This window comes from Diabrotica undecimpunctata, chromosome 5 (assembly GCF_040954645.1).
Source record: "Diabrotica undecimpunctata isolate CICGRU chromosome 5, icDiaUnde3, whole genome shotgun sequence".
Lineage (NCBI taxonomy): Eukaryota > Metazoa > Arthropoda > Insecta > Coleoptera > Chrysomelidae > Diabrotica > Diabrotica undecimpunctata.
The window spans coordinates 30,326,916-30,332,915 of record NC_092807.1 but is presented as its reverse complement, the minus strand read 5'-3'; positions in this window follow the sequence as shown (position 1 = coordinate 30,332,915).

Genomic DNA, 6,000 nt, shown 5'->3' with positions numbered 1-6,000 from the left:
GAAAGAGTATCATAAATACAATATTTCTAAAAAATAAAATATATGGTGATCCATTTAAAAAAATTGAGAAAATCGTAATTTTGTTTTGTAGTTCACCCTGTATACAAAATTTTGTCAATGATTTCAATTAAACTTAATTTAAAAACTACAATATATCGTATATAAGAAATATCTAGGTTAATTTTTTACAATGGCTATAAACAGTTTGCAGTTTTTGAAGCTAAAAATTAATTTTACATTTTTTGGGAATCACCATTTTGATCTTCTTTTATGTTTTGAAAGATAAAGTTTTGTAATTTTACCTTAAATAATAATCTTTTTAATGATAAGCAAACAAAAATAAAAAATAGCATGTTTTACACTGAATTGTTAATATCCTCATGGGAATTGGATTTTCTGTAGTAGAAAAGGTATATTTATTTAAAACAATACCCTTCCGAGATACATCACAGAACGTTTTTGGACTAACAAGTCCAGCATCAGTGCTGTTACCAGGTATATACGAGTGAAGCCACTAAATGTGGGTAATAACCCACAATGCAATTAAATTTGTTAATTGGGAATGGCAACGCAAGACTACAAATTGAGGTTGCCGAAACTTAGTCTCTATATGGACACTAGGTAGCAACTAGGTAACTAGCAAATTGTTAATAATTAAAAAAGACGCCGAAATCTCTGCGACAAAAAATATGTTTTCTTTATATATGCCTATAATAACTAAGAAATATTTCCAATACCTGGATTTGTCACAGTTTCCAGATAAATCCTGTTTCCCCGAGCTAAATCTATTGTTTAAAGGGTGAGTTTTGAACCTAGATGCGTCCGAGTAGGATCCAGTTTTAAATAAAAAGTAATTGCGGGTGGAGAGTAGTATTTTCTTTAAAGATGATATTTAAAATGGTTTTGTAGTAAAATAATAAAGGTTTATATTTTGAAACGACATTCTCCATGAACTGTTTTTATGCCCTTAATGCATTATTATCAAAAACAAATGTTCAAACAAACTTACGACATAAATCTTTCATGTACATCTTTCATGAAGCCTTTCGTTTAAATTTGTATATAATCATAATCGTCTTGTAAAAATATAAATATATATTAATTTGAGCAGCACTAGATTATAAATGTATAAATTACATCTTCATAGTAGTAGTTTAAAAGAGTCCAAGTGAATAAATATACTAAATATGTAATATTTTCAGTGAGAATGGGAATATAGAATCTATAATAGCTGTAATTTTAATGATCGTAACATATTTTTACACAACTGTTTCTGTATAAAATATTGTAGTAATCGCTATATTATAGATTAATTTAATATTTACGGTAGCAGCTCTGGTTAATTATATTTCATTCTTCAATTATAATTTACTATATCAATTGGTTTTTGTACAGGTTTTCAACACACTATAAATATTACCTTGCTGTTAAATTTGTCTTTATACTTAAAAGTGCAAGTGAGTTGTAATAAAAACTAAACAGTCATTTAAAATTGTTTTTCTATACCCCACATTTAAATTATCAGTGGAAGAAAAAGCCTAAGGCAAATAAACCTGTCAGGATGTTAACAAAAAAGAATAAAGAAAATACAAAAGGGTTGAGGAGGTCTTACAACCCGTATGAGATATCTCAGAAAATACATGATAGACATGGTTAGTATCAATATGGTTCTAGACGAAAGTGTAGCATATTGTATCAAATTTTCTTGATGCGAAACATTCAAGCAGAGGCTATGAATATATAAAATCCACGATAGCTATTGCAAAGCAAATACTTGATAAGAAGATAAGACTAGAAGGAAAAAATACAAGTTTAGATAGGTAGTTTGATTTAGTAATATAGTAATTACTTTTTTTATATAGTAATTACTTTAAGATGCCACAAGAAAAATCTTCAGAGCAATGTTGAATTTTAAGAATATAGACGCATAATTAAAAGAGAGAGGTGTATTAGGTCCGCCGTTTAATAATAATAATAGTCTCCCGTTTTATACCGCGTCGCGGCTTTGGGAGTATAGCAGGGTAGTCTGCTATACCTAGGGCCTACGGTATACAAGGAAGGTAACATGGCCAGTGCTACGCTTCAACCGCCTATTATTACCCCTGGTTTTACCCAAGGTATTCATTTTATTCAGGCTGAGTCGACCTGGGGCCTATAGACATTTTTAAAAATGTCTAGTTGTTCTTGCCGGCAGTAGGATTCGAACTCCGGACCACCGGCGTGCGAGGCAAGCATCCTACCGCTTGCGCTACGCAGGCCCGCCGTTTATTTATACCGCCGTTTATATCATCGAAAATGCATTAGTGGAAATAAAAAATTCAACAGAAGAGGAGAAGTTCAACGTTGCCAAACTTATTGGTTTTATTTGACCTGTTGTCTTTTTAGCATTTGAATAATGTTCTAAGATAATCAAATTTGGGCGAAATGATTTAAATGGCAGCTTACAGTTTTTTATTGGGAATATGCCACAATTTTACTTTACAATAAGTTTAATTTAACATTTTGATTTCCACTTTGGAAATCGTTTTATATAAATAAAATTTATTAATGTTTCGTATTTTAAGTACGATTTCCGAATTGGAAACCTAAACATCAAAATATGCTTATTTTAAAGTCACTTGTGCCTTATTCCCAATAAAAATAATAAACTGCATTATGACGCTACAATAAAAAAGCTTCATACAAAATTATTTGGCAACGTCGCGTCGTCAAAGTAACGACACTTTGATTTTAATACTGTGGTAATGAGCAGAACAGAACTAGTTTAGTATGCCATGCTTATTGCATGGGTGTGGGTTGGTCTTTGATAAAGAATAATAAATAAAGACAGTACTAGTTAAGCATTAGGAAGCAGTAGATGTATTATATTAAATTTAAACTGGATGAAAAATTACGTCTTTTAATTAAAAATAAGATATTATTTGGTATTTTCTAAACAATATCTTTGAAATCATATTTTCGTTTGGATTTTTTAAAGGTAGTAGGTGTGAAAATAAAAATTAGTTCTCTGAAAATGAAACAAAAAAAGATAAAATTATTTTAAAAGTATAAAATTTGTTCTCTAAAAATGAAATCAAATAAAAAATAATTCCAACACTAATGTTTAAATTAAAAATAATTCCAAACAATTAGAAATTCCAAACCAACTAAAAATTCTTAGGTAATTAAATGTTCGTGCATACAGAACAACATCAACGGTGGCCATACAAGTGATCGCGGGTGTGTTACCCATCCACTTGATGGTGAAAGAAAGGGCAGAAACCTACGGGAAGGATGAGCAGGAGAAAATAATAGCCAGGAATAGGAGCATAACGGAATGGCAGGAAGAATGGACAAATGAGCATAGAGCGGCCTGGACGAGGGTATTAATTCCAAATATCGCAGACTGGATGAAGTGCGGGGACAGAGACACCAATTACTTTTTCACCCAGTTCCTAACAGGGCACGGCTCCTTCAGGGCCTATCTAGAAAGGATAGGGAAGGTTGCGGATGGAAATTGCACAGACTGTGGAGTGGCTGACACGGCCGAGCACTGTGTATTCGAGTGCAGAAGATTTGATGAGGACAGAAACGAATTGTACAGAAAGCTAGGTAGGGTAAGTACAAATACCATAATGCAGGTAGCAATGAGAGGAGAGACTGAGTACAAGGCAATATTGGAGGCAGTAACTCAAATTGTCAGAAAGAAGGAGATATTGGAGAGGAATCTACAGCAAAGGTAGGTAAGAGAGTGAGAGAGAGGGCGAAAGAGAGAGAGAGAGAGAGAGAGAGGGGATGGGCTATTCATGCGATGCACCGGTCTGAAGAGGACCTACCGCATGAGTAGCCTGTATAAAAGGGGGTGGACTTTAGTTGGCAGGCAGGGAGCTATGGGTGTATCTGTGAGCACGACTCCTCTGGGGGGACTGCGTGCGGATGGATCCTTCCACCCTGAATCCAACTCACGCCAGGTCATCCTTAACGGGGACACGGCCTGGTACGGTCTTTAGAAGATTTACCACCAAAAAAAAAAAAAAAAAGGTAATTAAATGTTCAAATATACCACCAAATTGTAACGAACAGTAACCAAATCTATAGGAAACAAGTCACCTAGGAAGCTAATCAACTTCATCAGAAGTATTGGCATTCTAGAGTTTAACTAGATTAAGGTATGCACAAAAGATCTCTATAGGTCGAAGTGCGGTGAGGCCGCATGGCCTTAACGATCTCACATAATCTAATCTAATCTAACCAAATCTATTATACAACCCATTTCTCATGGCGTTGAGTTCATCTGCCGGTATGTTTTAGCTAAGTTGAATTATCTTTTCCTTCAGTTCCTCCAAGTTGGTGGCTCGCTCAAACTCATGCCTGTACAATTTCGTTTTCAGGATCCCCAAAAATAAAAATCTGGAGGAGCTAAGTCGGATGACTGAGGTGGCCATTTTATTGTACCGTCTGTACTAATGACACGTTCAGCAAAAATTAACGCTAAATAGTCTCTAGCGGCTTTTGCATTATGTGCAGGACAGCCGTCTTGTTGAAACCAAATTTCATTGAAGTTAATTTGAAGACGTTGAAGTGCAGGAATAATTTGATTTTGCAGTAATTTGAGATATTTGACTGTCCAGTCCAAACATTCAACTTTTGTGGATACTGCGTATGCACAGACACACTCAAATGCTTATTCTCCTGAGAATAATAACGTACAACGGATAGATTATGTTTCTTGTAAATTGTGAAGGAGGACTCATCTGTAAACAAAATATTTTTCAAAAAATTATTATTTGCATGGCATATCTCCAACATAATTTCACAAAATTGCATGCGTTTAAATTGATCATCAGGAAATATTTCTTGAGTTGTCCGCACTTTATAACAATGGCAGTTGTTTCCTTTCAAAATATTCCTCACTGTTTTTGCATTCAAATCAACTTCATCGGCAATTTGTTTACATGAACACGGCGTCGCTTCAGCCAATGCACAAACTTTCTCTAATTTCTCGTTCTTGAGAAATTTTCTTTTCGCGAGGTTGATCTGATGGGCAGCATTTTTTACGTTTGCCATTAGTACAGGCAAACTTTTCTAATTGATGAATAATGGCTAATACAGTTTTTTCTATAGGTATTGGCCTATTTTCAAAAGCCATAATAAATAAATGAATAGTTTCTTGTACTGATTACCCCCAAAGTACCATTTTATTATTTGTATCCGTTCTTCTGTTGTATGTGATCTGTACGTAGTGGATGGACGAATAGGACGACAGGTTGCGTAAAACAGGGTTAGACAAGAAAAATGTTTCCTATTCTTTTCTTATTTCGAAATCGAAATTAAAGTCAACAAAACAAAAATTCAACTGCAAGAAAGAGAATAGAATAGCAGGCAATGGATTAGCATTTCTTAGAAAAGTTAGAAATTTGATTAGCGTCTTTTATCTCGACAATATAATTTTTATTTCCACGCCAAAATCTCGCTTAAATTTTTTTAGAGAGTAGAAAGATGATTAAGAGCTTGTTATTTCGTATTTTCAGACAAAAATTACCTTTAATATGGAGAGGATTGAGAATTAGTTGGAAGAAGGGATATTTTAGTCACAGAATAATAAACAATCAGAACGCCCATTCTGCTTGAAAAAATAAGTATGCGCATCTCGTTCGCGCAGACGGAATCAGCCATGTTTTAAACGGAACCAGTGCTGTTCAGTGACATTTTATCTGGTGTGCATAGAAAAATTAACCCGGTTTAATTTATATACGGCAACTATAGACATAATATGTACTATTGTATTCGTACTTTTAGTTGAAGAATATATAGATTAAGTTATTTCAAATGTACTAAATTATTAATCTCTAAAAATTTAAATTACAGTTCTGTCGTCACAAATTTCTCAATTCGAGTCTATGTTTCCGTTTAAAATATGGCGATCGAGTGTTGACAGACTGGCAACTGAGAGTGGGCATTCTGATGGCTATAATTTATTTATTCTTATTTATTCTGTGTTTTAGTCATGCAATAATTTCG